The sequence below is a fragment of the Cervus elaphus genome, chromosome 19 (genome assembly GCF_910594005.1).
Source record: "Cervus elaphus chromosome 19, mCerEla1.1, whole genome shotgun sequence".
NCBI lineage: Eukaryota > Metazoa > Chordata > Mammalia > Artiodactyla > Cervidae > Cervus > Cervus elaphus.
The window spans coordinates 113,344,771-113,368,789 of record NC_057833.1 but is presented as its reverse complement, the minus strand read 5'-3'; positions in this window follow the sequence as shown (position 1 = coordinate 113,368,789).

The window sequence follows — 24,019 nt, the reverse complement described above, 5'->3', positions numbered from 1 at the left end:
CGAGTCAGGGCATCGCGGTGTCCATTCCACTTGAGGCCGCAAACTCAGGGTCCCTCTCACATACCTAGAGCTGAGAGAAGCCTCCTCTTGAGGTGCTTTTGGTAAGGTGGTATTCCTCTGGAGACGAATCCAGGGACTAACCTCTCATCTCGAGTTGATTTTTGGCCGACGGAGCTCTTTCGTGTTGCTACAGTGACCTCAGGATCCCTCTAGCCTTGAAACAGTGTTCTTGGGGTTTCTCTGGAGTGCCATGAAGGAAATCAAGGCTCCTTTCATGTGTGATGTGCAACACAGAATTGCTCTGCACGCAGTGCAGGGGAATCGGGCCTCATCTCGCGGCGACGGGGAAGTCTCATGGTTTTTCTCGAGTTGCGGCGGGAACCTGGGATATATTCTCGAGTTACGACGGGGATGGCCCTTCCACACACGTGTTTGTTCAGCCACGTCAGGACTCTTGCCTAGTTGCGAGACACAACTCGGGATTCTCCTCGAGGCTTGGCAAGGCAATTGGGACGCCTCTCCAGCTGAGGCGGGAGACCAAGGGTCCCTTTCCACGTGCCACAGGAATCCTGGGACTCCTATCAAGTTTCACGAGGAGTCAGGCATCGTCTCCTTTGGAGGCACTGATCTCCGCGTACCTCTGGAGTTTTCAAAGGATGTGAGGCCTCCGGTCGCGATGAGGTAGGGAACTAGGTCTTTCTCTGTGGTCTCCACAGGGGATTCAGACATCCTTTCATCTTGGGAGATGCAAGACGAGCCTGCATTCAAGCCAGTGCAGGGATATCCAGCCTTATTTCGCGTCAGGGCATCGCGGTGTCCATTCCACTTGAGGCCGCAAACTCAGGGTCCCTCTCACATACCTAGAGCTGAGAGAAGCCTCCTCTTGAGGTGCTTGTGGTAAGGTGGTATTCCTCTGGAGTCGAAGCCAGGGACTAACCTCTCATCTCGAGTTGATTTTTGGCCCACGGAGCTCTTTCGTGTTGCTACAGTGACCTCAGGATCCCTCTATCCTTGAAACAGTGTTCTTGGGGTTTCTCTGGAGTGCCATCAAGGGAAATCAAGGCTCCTTTCATGTGTGATGTGCAACACGGAATTGCTCTGCACGCAGTGCAGGGGAATCGGGCCTCATCTCGCGGCGAGGGGGAAGTCTCATGGTTTTTCTCGAGTTGCGGCGGGAACCTGGGGTATATTCTCGAGTTACGACGGGGATGGCCCTTTCCACCCCACGTGTTTCTTCAGCGACGTCAGGACTCCTGCCTAGTTGCAAGGGACAACTCTGGATTCTCCTCGAGGCTTGGCAGGGCAATTGGGACGCCTCTCCAGCTGAGGCTGGAGACCAAGTGTCCCTTTCCAAGTGCCACAGGAATCCTGGGTCTCCTATCAAGTTTCACGAGGAGTCAGGCATCGTCTCCTTTGGAGGCACTGATCTCCGCGTACCTCTGGAGTTTTCAAAGGATGTGAGGCTATCGGTCGCGATGAGGTGGGGAACTAAGTCTTTCTCTGTGCTTTCCCACAGGGGATTCAGACATCCTTTCGTCCTGGGAGATGCAAGACGAGCCTGCATTGAAGTCACTGCAGGGATATCCGGCCTTATTTCGAGTCAGGGCATCGCGGTGTCCATTCCACTTGAGGCGGCAAACTCAGGGTCCCTCTCACATACCAAGAGCTGAGAGAAGCCTCCTCTTGAGGTGCTTGTGGTAAGGTGGTATTTCTCTGGAGACGAATCCAGGGACTAACCTCTCTTTTCGAGTTGATTTTTGGTCCACAGAGTTCTTTCTTGTTGCTACAGTGACCTCAGGATCCCTCTATCCTTGAAACAGTGTTCTTGGGGTTTCTCTGGAGTGCCATCAAGGAAATCAAGGCTCCTTTCATGTGTGATGTGCAAGACGGAATTGCTCTGCACGCAGTACAGGTTAATCGGGCCTCATCTCGCAGGAAGGGGGAAGTCTCATGGTTTTTTCTCGAGTTGCGGCGGGAACCTGGGGTATATACTCGAGTTACGACGGGGATGGCCCTTCCACACACGTGTTTGTTCAGCCACGTCAGGACTCCTGCCTAGTTGCGAGGGACAACTCGGGATTCTCCTCGAGGCTTGGCAGGGCAATTGGAACGCCTCTCCAGCTGAGGCGGGGAGACCAAGGGTCCCATTCCCACGTGCCACAAGAATCCTGGGACTCCTATCAAGTTTCACGAGGAGTCAGGCATCGTCTCCTTTGTAGGCACTGATCTCCGCGTACCTCTGGAGTTTTCAAAGGATGTGAGGCCTCCGGTCGCGATGAGGTGGGGAACTAGGTCTTTCTCTGTGGTCTCCACAGGGGATTCAGACATCCTTTCATCTTGGGAGATGCAAGACAGCCTGCATTCAAGTCACTGCAGGGATATCCGGCCTTATTTCGCGTCAGGGCATCGCGGTGTCCATTCCACTAGAGGCCGCAAACTCAGGGTCCCTCTCACATACCTAGAGCTGAGAGAAGCCTCCTCTTGAGGTGCTTGTGGTAAGGTGGTATTCCTCAGGAGTCGAAGCCAGGGACTAACCTCTCATCTCGTGTTGATTCTTGGTCCACGGAGCTCTTTCGTGTTGCTACAGTGACCTCAGGATCCCTCTAGCCTTGAAACAGTGTTCTTGGGGTTTCTCTGGAGTGCCATCAAGGAAATCAAGGCTCCTTTCATGTGTGATGTGCAACACGGAATGCACGCAGTGCAGGGGAATCGGGCCTCATCTCGCGGCGAGGGGGAAGTCTCATGGTTTTTCTCGAGTTGCGGCGGGAACCTGGGGTATATTCTCGAGTTACGACGGGGATGGCCCTTCCACACACGTGTGTATTCAGCCATGTCAGGACTCCTGCCTAGTTGCGAGGGACAACTCGGGATTCTCCTCGAGGCTTGGCAGGGCAATTGGGACGCCTCTCCAGCTGAGACGGGAGACCAAGGGTCCCTTTTCACGTGCCACAGGAATCCTGTGTCTCCTATCAAGTTTCACGAGGAGTCAGGCATCGTCTCCTTTGGAGGCACTGATCTCCGCATACCTCTGGAGTTTTCAAAGGATGTGAGGCCTCCGGTCGCGATGAGGTGGGGAACTAGGTCTTTCTCTGTGGTCTCCACAGGGGATTCAAACATCCTTTCATCTTGGGAGATGCAAGACGAGCCTGCATTCAAGTCACTGCAGGGATATCCGGCCTTATTTCGAGTCAGGGCATCTCGGTGTCCATTCCACTTGAGGCCGCAAACTCAGGGTCCCTCTCACATACCCAGAGCTGAGAGAAGCCTCCTCTTGAGGTGCTTGTGGTAAGGTGGTAGTCCTCTGGAGTCGAAGCCAGGGACTAACCTCTCATCTCGAGTTGATTTTTGGCCCACGGAGCTCTTTCGTGTTGCTACAGTGACCTCAGGATCCCTCTAGCCTTGAAACAGTGTTCTTGGGGTTTCTCTGGAGTGCCATCAAGGAAATCAAGGCTCCTTTCATGTGTGATGTGCAACACGGAATTGCTCTGCACGCAGTGCAGGGGAATCGGGCCTCATCTCGCGGCGAAGGGGAAGTCTCATGGTTTTTCTCGAGCTGCGGCGGGAACCTGGGGTATATTCTCGAGTTACGACGGGGATGGCCCTTCCACCCACGTGTTTGTTCAGCCACGTCAGGACTCCTGCCTAGTTGCGAGGGACAACTCGGGATTCTCCTCGAGGCTTGGCAGGGCAATTGGGACGCCTCTCCAGCTGAGGCGGGAGACCAAGGGTCCCTTTCCACGTGCCACAAGAATCCTGGGACTCCTATCAAGTTTCACGAGGAGTCAGGCATCGTCTCCTTTGGAGGCACTGATCTCCGCGTACCTCTGGAGTTTTCAAAGAATGTGAGGCCTCCGGTCGCGATGAGGTGGGGAACTAGGTGTTTCTCTGTGGTCTCCACAGGGGATTCAGACACCCTTTCGTCTTGGGAGATGCAAGACGAGCCTGCATTCCAGTCACTGCAGGGATATCCGGCCTTATTTCGAGTCAGGGCATCGCGGTGTCCATTCCACTTGAGGCCGCAAACTCAGGGTCCCTCTCACATACCTAGAGCTGAGAGAAGCCTCCTCTTGAGGTGCTTGTGGTAAGGTGGTATTCCTCTGGAGTCGAAGCCAGGGACTAACCTCTCATCTCGAGTTGATTTTTGGTCCTCGGAGCTCTTTCGTGTTGCTACAGTGACCTCAGGATCCCTCTAGCCTTGAAACAGTGTTCTTGGGGTTTCTCTGGAGTGCCATCAAGGAAATCAAGGCTCCTTTCATGTGTGATGTGCAACACAGAATTGCTCTGCACACAGTGCAGGGGAATCGGGCCTCATCTCGCGGCGAGGGGGAAGTCTCATGGTTTTTCTCGACTTGCGGCGGGAACCTGGGGTATATTCTCGAGTTACGACGGGGATGGCCCTTCCACACACGTGTTTGTTCAGCCACGTCAGGACTCTTGCCTAGTTGCGAGACACAACTCGGGATTCTCCTCGAGGCTTGGCTAGGCAATTGGGACGCCTCTCCAGCTGAGGCGGGAGACCAAGGGTACCTTTCCACGTGCCACAGGAATCCTGGGACTCCTATCAAGTTTCACGAGGACTCAGGCATCGTCTCCTTTGGAGGCACTGATCTCCGCGTACCTCTGGAGTTTTCAAAGGATGTGAGGCCTCCGGTCGCGATGAGGTGGGGAACTAGGTCTTTCTCTGTGGTCTCCACAGGGGATTCAGACATCCTTTCATCTTGGGAGATGCAAGACGAGCCTGCATTCAAGTCACTGCAGGGATATCCAGCCTTATTTCGCGTCAGGGCATCGCGGTGTCCATTCCACTTGAGGCCGCAAACTCAGGGTCCCTCTCACATACCTAGAGCTGAGAGAAGCCTCCTCTTGAGGTGCTTGTGGTAAGGTGGTATTCCTCAGGAGTCGAAGCTAGGGACTAACCTCTCATCTCGAGTTGATTTTTGGCCCACGGAGCTCTTTCGTGTTGCTACAGTGACCTCAGGATCCCTCTAGCCTTGAAACAGTGTTCTTGGGGTTTCTCTGGAGTGCCATCAAGGAAATCAAGGCTCCTATCATGTGTGATGTGCAAGACGGAATTGCTCTGCACGCAGTGCAGGGGAATCGGGCCTCATCTCGCGGCGAGGGGGAAGTCTCATGGTTTTTCTCGAGTTGCGGCGGTTACCTGGAGTATATTCTCGAGTTACGACGGGGATGGCCCTTCCACCCACGTGTTTCTTCAGCGACGTCAGGACTCCTGCCTAGTTGCGAGGGACAACTCTGGATTCTCCTCGAGGCTTGGCAGGGCAATTGGGACGCCTCTCCAGCTGAGGCGGGAGACCAAGTGTCCCTTTCCAAGTGCCACAGGAATCCTGGGACTCCTATCAAGTTTCACGAGGAGTCAGGCATCGTCTCCTTTCTAAGCAATGATCCCCGCGTACCTCTGGGGTTTTCAAAGGATGTGAGGCCTCCGGTCGCGATGAGGTGGGGAACTAGGTCTTTCTCTGTGGTCTCCACAGGGGATTCAGACATCCTTTCGTCCTGGGAGATGCAAGACGAGCCTGCATTGAAGTCACTGCAGGGATTTCCGGCCTTATTTCGAGTCAGGGCATCGCGGTGTCCATTCCACTTGAGGCCGCAAACTCAGGGTCCCTCTCACATACCTAGAGCTGAGAGAAGCCTCCTCTTGAGGTGCTTGTGGTAAGGTGGTATTCCTCTGGAGACGAATCCAGGGACTAACCTCTCTTTTCGAGTTGATTTTTGGTCCACAGAGTTCTTTCGTGTTGCTACAGTGACCTCAGGATCCCTCTATCCTTGAAACAGTGTTCTTGGGGTTTCTCTGGAGTGCCATCAAGGAAATCAAGGCTCCTTTCATGTGTGATGTGCAAGACGGAATTGCTCCGCACGCAGTACAGGGGAATCGGGCCTCATCTCGCATCGAGGGGGAAGTCTCATGGTTTTTCTCGAGTTGCGGCGGGAACCTGGGGTATATTCTCGAGTTACGATGGGGATGGCCCTTCCACCCACGTGTTTGTTCAGCCACGTCAGGACTCCTGCCTAGTTGCGAGGGACAACTCGGGATTCTCCTCGAGGCTTGGCAGGGCAATTGGAACGCCTCTCCAGCTGAGGCGGGAGACCAAGTGTCCCTTTGCACGTGCCACAAGAATCCTGGGACTCCTATCAAGTTTCACGAGGAGTCAGGCATCGTCTCCTTTGGAGGCACTGATCTCCGCGTACCTCTGGAGTTTTCAAAGGATGTGAGGCCTCCGGTCACGATGAGGTGGGGAACTAGGTGTTTCTCTGTGGTCTCCACAGGGGATTCAGACATCCTTTCTTCTTGGGAGATGCAAGACGAGCCTGCATTCAAGTCACTGCAGGGATATCCGGCCTTATTTCGAGTCAGGGCATCGCGGTGTCCATTCCACTTGAGGCCGCAAACTCAGGATCCCTCTCACATACCTAGAGCTGAGAGAAGCCTCCTCTTGAGGTGCTTGTGGTAAGGTGGTATTCCTCAGGAGTCGAAGACAGGGACTAACCTCTCATCTCGTGTTGATTCTTGGTCCACGGAGCTCTTTCGTGTTGCTACAGTGACCTCAGGATCCCTCTAGCCTTGAAATAGTGTTCTTGGGGTTTCTATGGAGTGCCATCAAGGAAATCAAGGCTCTTTTCATGTGTGATGTGCAACACGGAATTGCTCTGCACGCAGTGCAGGGGAATCGGGCCTCATCTCGTGGCGAGGGGGAAGTCTCATGGTTTTTCTCGAGTTGCGGTGGGAACCTGGGGTATATTCTCGAGTTACGACGGGGATGGCCCTTCCACACACGTGTGTGTTCAGCCATGTCAGGACTCCTGCCTAGTTGCGAGGGACAACTCGGGATTCTCCTCGAGGCTTTGCAGGGCAATTGGGACGCCTCTCCAGCTGAGACGGGAGACCAAGGGTCCCTTTCCACGTGCCACAGGAATCCTGGGTCTCCTATCAAGTTTCACGAGGAGTCAGGCATCGTCTCCTTTGGAGGCACTGATCTCCGCATACCTCTGGAGTTTTCAAAGGATTTGAGGCCTCCGGTCGCGATGAGGTGGGCAACTAGGTCTTTCTCTGTGGTCTCCACAGGGGATTCAGACATCCTTTCATCTTGGGAGATGCAAGACGAGCCTGCATTCAAGTCACTGCAGGGATATCCGGCCTTATTTCGAGTCAGGGCATCGCGGTGTCCATTCCACTTGAGGTCGCAAACTCAGGGTCCCTCTCACATACCTAGAGCTGAGAGAAGCCTCCTCTTGAGGTGCTTGTGGTAAGGTGGTATTCCTCTGGAGTCGAAGCCAGGGACTAACCTCTCATCTCGAGTTGATTTTTGGCCCACGGAGCTGTTTCGTGTTGCTACAGTGACCTCAGGATCCCTCTAGCCTTGAAACAGTGTTCTTGGGGTTTCTCTGGAATGCCATCAAGGAAATCAAGGCTCCTTTCATGTGTCATGTGCAAGACGGAATTGCTCTGCACGCAGTGCAGGGGAATCGGGCCTCATTTCGCGCCGAGGGGGAAGTTTCATGGTTTTTCTCGAGTTGCGGCGGGAACCTGGGGTATATTCTCGAGTTACGACGGGGATGGCCCTTCCACCCACGTGTTTCTTCAGCGATGTCCGGACTCCTGCCTAGTTGCGAGGGACAACTCGGGATTCTCCTCGAGGCTTGGCAGGGCAATTGGGACGCCTCTCCAGCTGAGGCGGGAGACCAAGGGTCCCTTTCCAAGTGCCACAGGAATCCTGGGTCTCCTATCAAGTTTCACGAGGAGTCAGGCATCGTCTCCTTTGGAGGCACTGATCTCCGCGTACCTCTGGAGTTTTCAAAGGATGTGAGGCTATCGGTCGCGATGAGGTGGGGAACTAAGTCTTTCTCTGTGCTTTCCACAGGGGATTCAGACATCCTTTCGTCCTGGGAGATGCAAGACGAGCCTGCATTCCAGTCACTGCAGGGATATCCGGCCTTATTTCGAGTCAGGGCATCGCGGTGTCCATTCCACTTGAGGCCGCAAACTCAGGGTCCCTCTCACATACCTAGAGCTGAGAGAAGCCTCCTCTTGAGGTGCTTGTGGTAAGGTGGTATTCCTCAGGAGTCGAAGCCAGGGACTAACCTCTCATCTCGTGTTGATTCTTGGTCCAGGGAGCTCTTTCGTGTTGCTACAGTGACCTCAGGATCCCTCTAGCCTTGAAACAGTGTTCTTGGGGTTTCTCTGGAGTGCCATCAAGGAAATCAAGGCTCCTTTCATGTGTGATGTGCAACACGGAATTGCTCTGCACGCAGTGCAGGGGAATCGGGCCTCATCTCGCGGCGAGGGGGAAGTCTCATGGTTTTTCTCGAGTTGCGGCGGGAACCTGGGGTATATTCTCGAGTTACGACGGGGATGGCCCTTCCACACACGTGTGTGTTCAGCCACCTCAGGACTCCTGCCTAGTTGCGAGGGACAACTCGGGATTCTCCTCGAGGCTTTGCAGGGCAATTGGGACGCCTCTCCAGCTGAGACGGGAGACCAAGGGTCCCTTTCCACGTGCCACAGGAATCCTGGGTATCCTATCAAGTTTCACGAGGAGTCAGGCATCGTCTCCTTTGGAGGCACTGATCTCCGCGTACCTCTGGAGTTTTCAAAGGATGTGAGGCCTCCGGTCGCGATGAGGTGGGGAACCAGGTCTTTCTCTGTGGTCTCCACAGGGGATTCAGACATCCTTTCTTCTTGGGAGATGCAAGACGAGCCTGCATTCAAGTCACTGCAGGGATATCCGGCCTTATTTCGAGTCAGGGCATCGCGGTGTCCATTCCACTTGAGGCCGAAAACTCAGGATCCCTCTCACATACCTAGAGCTGAGAGAAGCCTCCTCTTGAGGTGCTTGTGGTAAGGTGGTATTCCTCAGGAGTCGAAGCCAGGGACTAACCTCTCATCTCGTGTTGATTCTTGGTCCACGGAGCTCTTTCGTGTTGCTACAGTGACCTCAGGATCCCTCTATCCTTGAAACAGTGTTCTTGGGGTTTCTCTGGAGTGCCATCAAGGAAATCAAGGCTCCTTTCATGTGTGATGTGCAACACGGAATTGCTCTGCACGCAGTGCAGGGGAATCGGGCCTCATCTCGCGGCGAAGGGGAAGTCTCATGGTTTTTCTCGAGCTGCGGCGGGAACCTGGGGTATATTCTCGAGTTACGACGGGGATGGCCCTTCCACCCACGTGTTTGTTCAGCCACGTCAGGACTCCTGCCTAGTTGCGAGGGACAACTCGGGATTCTCCTCGAGGCTTGGCAGGGCAATTGGGACGCCTCTCCAGCTGAGGCGGGAGACCAAGTGTCCCTTTCCAAGTGCCACAGGAATCCTGGGACTCCTATCAAGTTTCACGAGGAGTCAGGCATCGTCTCCTTTGGAGGCACTGATCTCCGCGTACCTCTGGAGATTTCAAAGGATGTGAGGCTATCGGTCGCGATGAGGTGGGGAACTAAGTCTTTCTCTGTGCTTTCCACAGGGGATTCAGACATCCTTTCGTCCTGGGAGATGCAAGACGAGCCTGCATTGAAGTCACTGCAGGGATATCTGTCCTTATTTCGAGTCAGGGCATCGCGGTGTCCATTCCACTTGAGGCCGCCAACTCAGGGTCCCTCTCACATACCTAGAGCTGAGAGAAGCCTCCTCTTGAGGTGCTTGTGGTAAGGTGGTATTCCTCTGGAGACGAATCCAGGGACTAACCTCTCTTTTCGAGTTGATTTTTGGTCCACAGAGCTCTTTCGTGTTGCTACAGTGACCTCAGGATCCCTCTATCCTTGAAACAGTGTTCTTGGGGTTTCTCTGGAGTGCCATCAAGGAAATCAAGGCTCCTTTCATGTGTGATGTGCAAGACGGAATTGCTCCGCACGCAGTACAGGGGAATCGGGCCTCATCTCGCATCGAGGGGGAAGTCTCATGGTTTTTCTCGAGTTGCGGCGGGAACCTGGGGTATATTCTCGAGTTACGACGGGGATGGCCCTTCCACCCACGTGTTTGTTCAGCCACGTCAGGACTCCTGCCTAGTTGCGAGGGACAACTCGGGATTCTCCTCGAGGCTTGGCAGGGCAATTGGAACGCCTCTCCAGCTGAGGCGGGAGACCAAGTGTCCCTTTCCACGTGCCACAAGAATCCTGGGACTCCTATCAAGTTTCACGAGGAGTCAGGCATCGTCTCCTTTGGAGGCACTGATCTCCGCGTACCTCTGGAGTTTTCAAAGGATGTGAGGCCTCCGGTCACGATGAGGTGGGGAACTAGGTGTTTCTCAGTGGTCTCCACAGGGGATTCAGACATCCTTTCTTCTTGGGAGATGCAAGACGAGCCTGCATTCAAGTCACTGCAGGGATATCCGGCCTTATTTCGAGTCAGGGCATCGCGGTGTCCATTCCACTTGAGGCCGCAAACTCAGGATCCCTCTCACATACCTAGAGCTGAGAGAAGCCTCCTCTTGAGGTGCTTGTGGTAAGGTGGTATTCCTCAGGAGTCGAAGACAGGGACTAACCTCTCATCTCGTGTTGATTCTTGGTCCACGGAGCTCTTTCGTGTTGCTACAGTGACCTCAGGATCCCTCTAGCCTTGAAATAGTGTTCTTGGGGTTTCTATGGAGTGCCATCAAGGAAATCAAGGCTCTTTTCATGTGTGATGTGCAACACGGAATTGCTCTGCACGCAGTGCAGGGGAATCGGGCCTCATCTCGTGGCGAGGGGGAAGTCTCATGGTTTTTCTCGAGTTGCGGCGGGAACCTGGGGTATATTCTCGAGTTACGACGGGGATGGCCCTTCCACACACGTGTGTGTTCAGCCATGTCAGGACTCCTGCCTAGTTGCGAGGGACAACTCGGGATTCTCCTCGAGGCTTTGCAGGGCAATTGGGACGCCTCTCCAGCTGAGACGGGAGACCAAGTGTCCCTTTCCACGTGCCACAGGAATCCTGGGTCTCCTATCAAGTTTCACGAGGAGTCAGGCATCGTCTCCTTTGGAGGCACTGATCTCCGCATACCTCTGGAGTTTTCAAAGGATTTGAGGCCTCCGGTCGCGATGAGGTGGGCAACTAGGTCTTTCTCTGTGGTCTCCACAGGGGATTCAGACATCCTTTCATCTTGGGAGATGCAAGACGAGCCTGCATTCAAGTCACTGCAGGGATATCCGGCCTTATTTCGAGTCAGGGCATCGCGGTGTCCATTCCACTTGAGGTCGCAAACTCAGGGTCCCTCTCACATACCTAGAGCTGAGAGAAGCCTCCTCTTGAGGTGCTTGTGGTAAGGTGGTATTCCTCTGGAGTCGAAGCCAGGGACTAACCTCTCATCTCGAGTTGATTTTTGGCCCACGGAGCTGTTTCGTGTTGCTACAGTGACCTCAGGATCCCTCTAGCCTTGAAACAGTGTTCTTGGGGTTTCTCTGGAATGCCATCAAGGAAATCAAGGCTCCTTTCATGTGTCATGTGCAAGACGGAATTGCTCTGCACGCAGTGCAGGGGAATCGGGCCTCATTTCGCGCCGAGGGGGAAGTTTCATGGTTTTTCTCGAGTTGCGGCGGGAACCTGGGGTATATTCTCGAGTTACGACGGGGATGGCCCTTCCACCCACGTGTTTCTTCAGCGATGTCAGGACTCCTGCCTAGTTGCGAGGGACAACTCGGGATTCTCCTCGAGGCTTGGCAGGGCAATTGGGACGCCTCTCCAGCTGAGGCGGGAGACCAAGGGTCCCTTTCCAAGTGCCACAGGAATCCTGGGACTCCTATCAAGTTTCACGAGGAGTCAGGCATCGTCTCCTTTGGAGGCACTGATCTCCGCGTACCTCTGGAGTTTTCAAAGGATGTGAGGCTATCGGTCGCGATGAGGTGGGGAACTAAGTCTTTCTCTGTGCTTTCCACAGGGGATTCAGACATCCTTTCGTCCTGGGAGATGCAAGACGAGCCTGCATTCCAGTCACTGCAGGGATATCCGGCCTTATTTCGAGTCAGGGCATCGCGGTGTCCATTCCACTTGAGGCCGCAAACTCAGGGTCCCTCTCACATACCTAGAGCTAAGAGAAGCCTCCTCTTGAGGTGCTTGTGGTAAGGTGGTATTCCTCAGGAGTCGAAGCCAGGGACTAACCTCTCATCTCGTGTTGATTCTTGGTCCAGGGAGCTCTTTCGTGTTGCTACAGTGACCTCAGGATCCCTCTAGCCTTGAAACAGTGTTCTTGGGGTTTCTCTGGAGTGCCATCAAGGAAATCAAGGCTCCTTTCATGTGTGATGTGCAACACGGAATTGCTCTGCACGCAGTGCAGGGGAATCGGGCCTCATCTCGCGGCGAGGGGGAAGTCTCATGGTTTTTCTCGAGTTGCGGCGGGAACCTGGGGTATATTCTCGAGTTACGACGGGGATGGCCCTTCCACACACGTGTGTGTTCAGCCACCTCAGGACTCCTGCCTAGTTGCGAGGGACAACTCGGGATTCTCCTCGAGGCTTTGCAGGGCAATTGGGACGCCTCTCCAGCTGAGACGGGAGACCAAGGGTCCCTTTCCACGTGCCACAGGAATCCTGGGTATCCTATCAAGTTTCACGAGGAGTCAGGCATCGTCTCCTTTGGAGGCACTGATCTCCGCGTACCTCTGGAGTTTTCAAAGGATGTGAGGCCTCCGGTCGCGATGAGGTGGGGAACTAGGTCTTTCTCTGTGGTCTCCACAGGGGATTCAGACATCCTTTCTTCTTGGGAGATGCAAGACGAGCCTGCATTCAAGTCACTGCAGGGATATCCGGCCTTATTTCGAGTCAGGGCATCGCGGTGTCCATTCCACTTGAGGCCGAAAACTCAGGATCCCTCTCACATACCTAGAGCTGAGAGAAGCCTCCTCTTGAGGTGCTTGTGGTAAGGTGGTATTCCTCAGGAGTCGAAGCCAGGGACTAACCTCTCATCTCGTGTTGATTCTTGGTCCACGGAGCTCTTTCGTGTTGCTACAGTGACCTCAGGATCCCTCTATCCTTGAAACAGTGTTCTTGGGGTTTCTCTGGAGTGCCATCAAGGAAATCAAGGCTCCTTTCATGTGTGATGTGCAACACGGAATTGCTCTGCACGCAGTGCAGGGGAATCGGGCCTCATCTCGCGGCGAGGGGGAAGTCTCATGGTTTTTCTCGAGTTGCGGCGGGAACCTGGGGTATATTCTCGAGTTACGACGGGGATGGCCCTTCCACCCACGTGTGTGTTCAGCCATGTCAGGACTCCTGCCTAGTTGCAAGGGACAACTCGGGATTCTCCTCGAGGCTTTGCAGGGCAATTGGGACTCCTCTCCAGCTGAGGCGGGAGACCAAGGGTCCCTTTCCACGTGCCACAGGAATCCTGGGTCTCCTATCAAGTTTCACGAGGAGTCAGGCATCGTCTCCTTTGGAGGCACTGATCTCCGCATACCTCTGGAGTTTTCAAAGGATTTGAGGCCTCCTATCGCGATGAGGTGGGGACTAGGTCTTTCTCTGTGGTCTCCACAGGGGATTCAGACACCCTTTCGTCTTGGGAGATGCAAGACGAGCCTGCATTCAAGTCACTGCAGGGATATCCGGCCTTATTTCGAGTCAGGGCATCGCGGTGTCCATTCCACTTGAGGCCGCAGACTCAGGGTCCCTCTCACATACCTAGAGCTGAGAGAAGCTTCCTCTTGAGGTGCTTGTGTTAAGGTGGTATTCCTCTGGATTCGAAGCCAGGGACTAACCTCTCATCTCGAGTTGATTTTTGGTCCACGGAGCTCTTTCGTGTTGCTACAGTGACCTCAGGATCCCTCTAGCCTTGAAACAGTGTTCTTGGGGTTTCTCTGGAGTGCCATCAAGGAAATCAAGGCTCCTTTCATGTGTGATGTGCAACACAGAATTGCTCTGCACACAGTGCAGGGGAATCGGGCCTCATCTCGTGGCGAGGGGGAAGTCTCATGGTTTTTCTCGAGTTGCGGCGGGAACCTGGGGTATATTCTTGAGTTACGACGGGGATGGCCCTTCCACACACGTGTTTGTTCAGCCACGTCAGGACTCTTGCCTAGTTGCTAGACACAACTCGGGATTCTCCTCGAGGCTTGGCAAGGCAATTGGGACGCCTCTCCAGCTGAGGCGGGAAACCAAGGGTCCCTTTCCACGTGCCACAGGAATCCTGGGACTCCTATCAAGTTTCACGAGGACTCAGGCATCGTCTCCTTTGGAGGCACTGATCTCCGCGTACCTGTGGAGTTTTCAAAGGATGTGAGGCCTCCGGTCGGGATGAGGTGGGGAACTAGGTCTTTCTCTGTAGTCTCCACAGGGGATTCAGACATCCTTTCATCTTAGGAGATGCAAGACGAGCCTGCATTCAAGTCACTGCAGGGATATCCAGCCTTATTTCGCGTCAGGACATCGCGGTGTCCATTCCACTTGAGGCCGCAAACTCAGGGTCCCTCTCACATACCTAGAGCTGAGAGAAGCCTCCTCTTGAGGTGCTTGTGGTAAGGTGGTATTCCTCTGGAGTCGAAGCCAGGGACTATCCTCTCATCTCGAGTTGATTTTTGGCCCACGGAGCTCTTTCGTGTTGCTACAGTGACCTCAGGATCCCTCTAGCCTTGAAACAGTGTTCTTGGGGTTTCTCTGGAGTGCCATCAAGGAAATCAAGGCTCCTATCATGTGTGATGTGCAACACGGAATTGCTCTGCACGCAGTGCAGGGGAATCGGGCCTCATCTCGCGGCGAGGGGGAAGTCTCATGGTTTTTCTCGAGTTGCGGCGGTTACCTGGGGTATATTCTCGAGTTACGACGGGGATGACCCTTCCACCCACGTGTTTCCTCAGCGACGTCAGGACTCCTGCCTAGTTGCGAGGGACAACTCTGGATTCTCCTCGAGGCTTGGCAGGGCAATTGGGACGCCTCTCCAGCTGAGGCGGGAGACCAAGTGTCCCTTTCCAAGTGCCACAGGAATCATGGGACTCCTATCAAGTTTCACGAGGAGTCAGGCATCGTCTCCTTTGGAGGCACTGATCTCCCCGTACCTCTGGAGTTTTCAAAGGATGTGAGGCTATCGGTCGCGATGAGGTGGGGAACTAAGTCTTTCTCTGTGCTTTCCACAGGGGATTCAGACATCCTTTCTTCTTGGGAGATGCAAGACGAGCCTGCATTCAAGTCACTGCAGGGATATCCGGCCTTATTTCGAGTCAGGGCATCGCGGTGTCCATTCCACTTGAGGCCGAAAACTCAGGATCCCTCTCACATACCTAGAGCTGAGAGAAGCCTCCTCTTGAGGTGCTTGTGGTAAGGTGGTATTCCTCAGGAGTCGAAGACAGGGACTAACCTCTCATCTCGTGTTGATTCTTGGTCCACGGAGCTCTTTCGTGTTGCTACAGTGACCTCAGGATCCCTCTATCCTTGAAACAGTGTTCTTGGGGTTTCTCTGGAGTGCCATCAAGGAAATCAAGGCTCCTTTCATGTGTGATGTGCAACACGGAATTGCTCTGCACGCAGTGCAGGGGAATTGGGCCTCATCTCGCGGCGAGGGGGAAGTCTCATGGTTTTTCTCGAGTTGCGGCGGGAACCTGGGGTATATTCTCGAGTTACGACGGGGATGGCCCTTCCACCCACGTGTGTGTTCAGCCATGTCAGGACTCCTGCCTAGTTGCAAGGGACAACTCGGGATTCTCCTCGAGGCTTTGCAGGGCAATTGGGACGCCTCTCCAGCTGAGGCGGGAGACCAAGGGTCCCTTTCCACGTGCCACAGGAATCCTGGGTCTCCTATCAAGTTTCACCAGGAGTCAGGCATCGTCTCCTTTGGAGGCACTGATCTCCGCATACCTCTGGAGTTTTCAAAGGATTTGAGGCCTCCTGTCGCGATGAGGTGGGGAACTAGGTCTTTCTCTGTGGTCTCCACAGGGGATTCAGACACCCTTTCGTCTTGGGAGATGCAAGACGAGCCTGCATTCAAGTCACTGCAGGGATATCCGGCCTTATTTCGAGTCAGGGCATCGCGGTGTCCATTCCACTTGAGGCCGCAAACTCAGGGTCCCTCTCACATACCTAGAGCTGAGAGAAGCCTCCTCTTGAGGTGCTTGTGTTAAGGTGGTATTCCTCTGGATTCGAAGCCAGGGACTAACCTCTCATCTCGAGTTGATTTTTGGTCCACGGAGCTCTTTCGTGTTGATACAGTGACCTCAGGATCCCTCTAGCCTTGAAACAGTGTTCTTGGGGTTTCTCTGGAGTGCCATCAAGGAAATCAAGGCTCCTTTCATGTGTGATGTGCAACACAGAATTGCTCTGCACACAGTGCAGGGGAATCGGGCCTCATCTCGTGGCGAGGGGGAAGTCTCATGGTTTTTCTCGAGTTGCGGCGGGAACCTGGGGTATATTCTTGAGTTACGACGGGGATGGCCCTTCCACACACGTGTTTGTTCAGCCACGTCAGGACTCTTGCCTAGTTGCTAGACACAACTCGGGATTCTCCTCGAGGCTTGGCAAGGCAATTGGGACGCCTCTCCAGCTGAGGCGGGAGACCAAGGGTCCCTTTCCACGTGCCACAGGAATCCTGGGACTCCTATCAAGTTTCACGAGGAGTCAGGCATCGTCTCCTTTGGAGGCACTGATCTCCGCGTACCTCTGGAGTTTTCAAAGGATGTGAGGCCTCCGGTCGCGATGAGGTGGGGAACTAGGTCTTTCTCTGTAGTCTCCACAGGGGATTCAGACATCCTTTCATCTTGGGAGATGCAAGACGAGCCTGCATTCAAGTCACTGCAGGGATATCCAGCCTTATTTCGCGTCAGGACATCGCGGTGTCCATTCCACTTGAGGCCGCAAACTCAGGGTCCCTCTCACATACCTAGAGCTGAGAGAAGCCTCCTCTTGAGGTGCTTGTGGTAAGGTGGTATTCCTCTGGAGTCGAAGCCAGGGACTAACCTCTCATCTCGAGTTGATTTTTGGCCCACGGAGCTCTTTCGTGTTGCTACAGTGACCTCAGGATCCCTCTAGCCTTGAAACAGTGTTCTTGGGGTTTCTCTGGAGTGCCATCAAGGAAATCAAGGCTCCTATCATGTGTGATGTGCAACACGGAATTGCTCTGCACGCAGTGCAGGGGAATCGGGCCTCATCTCGCGGCGAGGGGGAAGTCTCATGGTTTTTCTCGAGTTGCGGCGGTTACCTGGGGTATATTCTCGAGTTACGACGGGGATGACCCTTCCACCCACGTGTTTCCTCAGCGACGTCAGGACTCCTGCCTAGTTCCGAGGGACAACTCGGGATTCTCCTCGAGGCTTGGCAGGGCAATTGGGACGCCTCTCCAGCTGAGGCGGGAGACCAAGTGTCCCTTTCCAAGTGCCACAGGAATCATGGGACTCCTATCAAGTTTCACGAGGAGTCAGGCATCGTCTCCTTTGGAGGCACTGATCTCCCCGTACCTCTGGAGTTTTCAAAGGATGTGAGGCTATCGGTCGCGATGAGGTGGGGAACTAAGTCTTTCTCTGTGCTTTCCACAGGGGATTCAGACATCCTTTCGTCCTGGGAGATGCAAGACGAGCCTGCATTGAAGTCACTGCAGGGATATCCGGCCTTATTTCGAGTCAGGGCATCGCGGTGTCCATTCCACTTGAGGCCGCAAACTCAGGGTCCCTCTCACATACCTAGAGCTGAGAGAAGCCTCCTCTTGAGGTGCTTGTGGTAAGGTGGTATTCCTCTGGATTCGAAGCCAGGGACTAACCTCTCATCTCGAGTTGATTTTTGGTCCACGGAGCTCTTTCGTGTTGCTACAGTGACCTCAGGATCCCTCTATCCTTGAAACAGTGTTCTTGGGGTTTCTCTGGAGTGCCATCAAGGAAATCAAGGCTCCTTTCATGTGTGATGTGCAACACAGAATTGCTCTGCACGCAGTGCAGGGGAATCGGGCCTCATCTCGCGGCGAGGGGGAAGTCTCATGGTTTTTCTCGAGTTGCGGCGGGAACCTGGGGTATATTCTCGAGTTACGATGGGGATGGCCCTTCCACACACGTGTTTGTTCAGCCACGTCAGGACTCTTGCCTAGTTGCGAGACACAACTCGGGATTCTCCTCGAGGCTTGGCAAGGCAATTGGGACGCCTCTCCAGCTGAGGCGGGAGACCAAGGGTCCCTTTCCACGAGCCACAGGAATCCTGGGACTCCTATCAAGTTTCACGAGGAGTCAGGCATCGTCTCCTTTGGAGGCACTGATCTCCGCTTACCTCTGGAGTTTTCAAAGGATGTGAGGCCTCCGGTCGCGATGAGGTGGGGAACTAGGTCTTTCTCTGTGGTCTCCACAGGGGATTCAGACATCCTTTCATCTTGGGAGATGCAAGACGAGCCTGTATTCAAGTCACTGCAGGGATATCCAGCCTTATTTCGCGTCAGGGCATCGCGGTGTCCATTCCACTTGAGGCCGCAAACTCAGGGTCCCTCTCACATACCTAGAGCTGAGAGAAGCCTCCTCTTGAGGTGCTTGTGGTAAGGTGGTATTCCTCAGGAGTCGAAGCCAGGGACTAACCTCTCATCTCGAGTTGATTTTTGGCCCACGGAGCTCTTTCGTGTTGCTACAGTTACCTCAGGATCCCTCTAGCCTTGAAACAGTGTTCTTGGGGTTTCTCTGGAGTGCCATCAAGGAAATCAAGGCTCCTTTCAAGTGTGATGTGCAACACGGAATTTCTCTGCATGCAGTGCAGGGGAATCGGGCCTCATCTCGTGGCGAGGGGGAAGTCTCATGGTTTTTCTCGAGTTGCGGCGGGAACCTGGGGTATATTCTCGAGTTACGACGGGGATTGCCCTTCCACCCACGTGTTTCTTCAGCGACGTCAGGACTCCTGCCTAGTTGCGAGGGACAACTCTGGATTCTCCTCGAGGCTTGGCAGGGCAATTGGGACGCCTCTCCAGCTGAGGCGGGAGACCAAGTGTCCCTTTCCAAGTGCCACAGGAATCCTGGGACTCCTATCAAGTTTCACGAGGAGTCAGGCATCGTCTCCTTTGGAGGCACTGATCTCCGCGTACCTCTGGAGTTTTCAAACGATGTGAGGCCTCCGGTCGCGATGAGGTGGGGAACTAGGTCTTTCTCTGTGGTCTCCACAGGGGATTCAGACATCCTTTCGTCCTAGGAGATGCAAGACGAGCCTGCATTGAAGTCACTGCAGGGATATCCGGCCTTATTTCGAGTCAGGGCATCGCGGTGTCCATTCCACTTGAGGCCGCAAACTCAGGATCCCTCTCACATACCTAGAGCTGAGAGAAGCCTCCTCTTGAGGTGCTTGTGGTAAGGTGGTATTCCTCTGGAGACGAATCCAGGGACTAACCTCTCTTTTCGAGTTGATTTTTGGTCCACAGAGTTCTTTCGTGTTGCTACAGTGACCTCAGGATCCCTCTATCCTTGAAACAGTGTTCTTGGGGTTTCTCTGGAGTGCCATCAAGGAAATCAAGGCTCCTTTCATGTGTGATGTGCAAGACGGAATTGCTGTGCACGCAGTACAGGGGAATCGGGCCTCAACTCGCATCGAGGGGGAAGTCTCATGGTTTTTCTCGAGTTGCGGCGGGAACCTGGGGTATATTCTCGAGTTACGACGGGGATGGCCCTTCCACCCACGTGTTTGTTCAGCCACGTCAGGACTCCTGCTTAGTTGCGGGGGACAACTTGGGATTCTCCTCGAGGCTTGGCAGGGCAATTGGAACGCCTCTCCAGCTGAGGCGGGAGACCAAGGGTCCCTTTCCACGTGCCACAAGAATCCTGGGAGTCCTATCAAGTTTCACGAGGAGTCAGGCATCATCTCCTTTGGAGGCACTGATCTCCGCGTACCTCTGGAGTTTTCAAAGGATGTGAGGCCTCCGGTCGCGATGAGGTGGGGAACTAGGTCTTTCTCTGTGGTCTCCACAGGGGATCCAGACATCCTTTCTTCTTGGGAGATGCAAGACGAGCCTGCATTCAAGTCACTGCAGGGATATCCGGCCTTATTTCGAGTCAGGGCATCGCGGTGTCCATTCCACTTGAGGCCGCAAACTCAGGATCCCTCTCACATACCTAGAGCTGAGAGAAGCCTCCTCTTGAGGTGCTTGTGGTAAGGTGGTATTCCTCAGGAGTCGAAGACAGGGACTAACCTCTCATGTCGTGTTGATTCTTGGTCCACGGAGCTCCTTCGTGTTGCTACAGTGACCTCAGGATCCCTCTAGCCTTGAAACAGTGTTCTTGGGGTTTCTATGGAGTGCCATCAAGGAAATCAAGGCTCTTTTCATGTGTGATGTGCAACACGGAATTGCTCTGCACGCAGTGCAGGGGAATCGGGCCTCATCTCGCGGCGAGGGGGAAGTCTCATGGTTTTTCTCGAGTTGCGGCGGGAACCTGGGGTATATTCTCGAGTTACGACGGGGATGGCCCTTCCACACACGTGTGTGTTCAGCCATGTCAGGACTCCTGCCTAGTTGCGAGGGACAACTCTGGATTCTCCTCGAGGCTTGGCAGGGCAATTGGAACGCCTCTCCAGCTGAGGCTGGAGAACAGGTGTCCCTTTCCAAGTGCCAAAGGAATCCTGGGACTCCTATCAATTTTCACGAGGAGTCAGGCATCGTCTCCTTTGGAGGCACTGATCTCCGCGTACCTCTGGAGTTTTCAAAGGATGTGAGGCCTCCGGTCGCGATGAGGTGGGGAACTAGGTGTTTCTCTGTGGTCTCCACAGGGGATTCAGACATCCTTTCATCTTGGGAGATGCAAGACAAGCCTGCATTCAAGTCACTGCAGGGATATCCGGCCTTATTTCGAGTCAGGGCGTCGCGGTGTCCATTCCACTTGAGGCCGCAAACTCAGGATCCCTCTCACATACCTAGAGCTGAGAGAAGCCTCCTCTTGAGGTGCTTGTGGTAAGGTGGTATTCCTCAGGAGTCGAAGACAGGGACTAACCTCTCATCTCGTGTTGATTCTTGGTCCACGGAGCTCTTTCGTGTTGCTACAGTGACCTCAGGATCCCTCTAGCCTTGAAACAGTGTTCTTGGGGTTTCTCTGGAGTGCCATCAAGGAAATCAAGGCTCCTTTCATGTGTGATGTGCAACACGGAATTGCTCTGCACGCAGTGCAGGGGAATCGGGCCTCATCTCAGGGCGAGGGGGAAGTCTCATGGTTTTTCTCGAGTTGCGGCGGGAACCTGGGGTATATTCTCGAGTTACGACGGGGATGGCCCTTCCACCCACGTGTGTGTTCAGCCATGTCAGGACTCCTGCCTAGTTGCGAGGGACAACTCGGGATTCTCCTCGAGGCTTTGCAGGGCAATTGGGACGCCTCTCCAGCTGAGACGGGAGACCAAGGGTCCCTTTCCACGTGCCACAGGAATCCTGGGTCTCCTATCAAGTTTCATGAGGAGTCAGGCATCGTCTCCTTTGGAGGCACTGATTTCCGCGTACCTCTGGAGTTTTCAAAGGATTTGAGGCCTCCTGTCGCGATGAGGTGGGGAACTAGGTCTTTCTCTGTGGTCTCCACAGGGGATTTAGACACCCTTTCGTCTTGGGAGATGCAAGACGAGCCTGCATTCCAGTCACTGCAGGGATATCCGGCCTTATTTCGAGTCAGGGCATCGTGGTGTCCATTCCACTTGAGGCCGCAAACTCAGGGTCCCTCTCACATACCTAGAGCTGAGAGAAGCCTCCTCTTGAGGTGCTTGTGGTAAGGTGGTATTCCTCTGGAGTCGAAGCCAGGGACTAACCTCTCATCTCGAGTTGATTTTTGGTCCACGGAGCGCTTTCGTGTTGTTACAGTGACCTCAGGATCCCTCTAGCCTTGAAACAGTGTTCTTGGGGTTTCTCTGGAGTGCCATGAAGGAAATCAAGGCTCCTTTCATGTGTGATGTGCAACACAGAATTGCTCTGCACGCAGTGCAGGGGAATCGGGCCTCATCTCGCGGCGAGGGGGAAGTCTCATGGTTTTTCTCGAGTTGCGGCGGGAACCTGGGGTATATTCTCGAGTTACGACGGGGATGGCCCTTCCACACACGTGTTTGTTCAACGACGTCAGGACTCTTACCTATTTGCGAGACACAACTCGGGATTCTCCTCGAGGCTTGGCAAGGCAATTGGGACGCCTCTCCAGCTGAGGCGGGAGACCAAGGGTCCCTTTCCACGTGCCACAGGAATCCTGGGACTCCTACCAAGTTTCACGAGGAGTCAGGCATCGTCTCCTTTGGAGGCACTGATCTCCGCGTACCTCTGGAGTTTTCAAAGGATGTGAGGCCTCCGGTCGCGGTGAGGTGGGGAACTACGTCTTTCTCTGTGGTCTCCACAGGGGATTCAGACATCCTTTCATCTTGGGAGATGCAAGACGAGCCTGCATTCAAGTCACTGCAGGGATATCCAGCCTTATTTCGACTCAGGGCATCGCGGTGTCCATTCCACTTGAGGCCGCAAACTCAGGGTCCCTCTCACATACCTAGAGCTGAGAGAAGCCTCCTCTTGAGGTGCTTGTGGTAAGGTGGTATTCCTCTGGAGACGAATCCAGGGACTAACCTCTCTTTTCGAGTTGATTTTTGGTCCACAGAGTTCTTTCGTGTTGCTACAGTGACCTCAGGATCCCTCTATCCTTGAAACAGTGTTCTTGGGGTTTCTCTGGAGTGCCATCAAGGAAATCAAGGCTCCTTTCATGTGTGATGTGCAAGACTTAATTGCTGTGCACGCAGTACAGGGGAATCGGGCCTCAACTCGCATCGAGGGGGAAGTCTCATGGTTTTTCTCGAGTTGCGGCGGGAACCTGGGGTATATTCTCGAGTTACGACGGGGATGGCCCTTCCACCCACGTGTTTGTTCAGCCACGTCAGGACTCCTGCCTAGTTGCGAGGGACAACTCGGGATTCTCCTCGAGGCTTGGCAGGGCAATTGGAACGCCTCTCCAGCTGAGGCGGGAGACCAAGGGTCCCTTTCCACGTGCCTCAAGAATCCTGGGACTCCTATCAAGTTTCACGAGGAGTCAGGCATCGTCTCCTTTGGAGGCACTGATCTCCGCGTACCTCTGGAGTTTTCAAAGGATGTGAGGCCTCCGGTCACGATGAGGTGGGGAACTAGGTCTTTCTCTGTGGTCTCCACTGGGGATTCAGACATCCTTTCTTCTTGGGAGATGCAAGACGAGCCTGCATTCAAGTCACTGCAGGGATATCCGGCCTTATTTCGAGTCAGGGCATCGCGGTGTCCATTCCACTTGAGGCCGCAAACTCAGGATCCCTCTCACATACCTAGAGCTGAGAGAAGCCTCCTCTTGAGGTGCTTGTGGTAAGGTGGTATTCCTCAGGAGTCGAAGACAGGGACTAACCTCTCATCTCGTGTTGATTCTTGGTCCACGGAGCTCTTTCGTGTTGCTACAGTGACCTCAGTATCCCTCTAGCCTTGAAATAGTGTTCTTGGGGTTTCTATGGAGTGCCATCAAGGAAATCAAGGCTCTTTTCATGTGTGATGTGCAACACGGAATTGCTCTCCACGCAGTGCAGGGGAATCGGGCCTCATCTCGTGGCGAGGGGGAAGTCTCATGGTTTTTCTCGAGTTGCGGCGGGAACCTGGGGTATATTCTCGAGTTACGACGGGGATGGCCCTTCCACACACGTGTGTGTTCAGCCATGTCAGGACTCCTGCCTAGTTGCGAGGGACAACTCGGGATTCTCCTCGAGGCTTTGCAGGGCAATTGGGACGCCTCTCCAGCTGAGACGGGAGACCAAGGGTCCCTTTCCACGTGCCACAGGAATCCTGGGTCTCCTATCAAGTTTCACGAGGAGTCAGGCATCGTCTCCTTTGGAGGCACTGATCTCCGCATACCTCTGGAGTTTTCAAAGGATTTGAGGCCTCCGGTCGCGATGAGGTGGGCAACTAGGTGTTTCTCTGTGGTCTCCACAGGGGATTCAGACATCCTTTCATCTTGGGAGATGCAAGACGAGCCTGCATTCAAGTCACTGCAGGGATATCCGGCCTTATTTCGAGTCAGGGCATCGCGGTGTCCATTCCACTTGAGGTCGCAAACTCAGGGTCCCTCTCACATACCTAGAGCTGAGAGAAGCCTCCTCTTGAGGTGCTTGTGGTAAGGTGGTATTCCTCTGGAGTCGAAGCCAGGGACTAA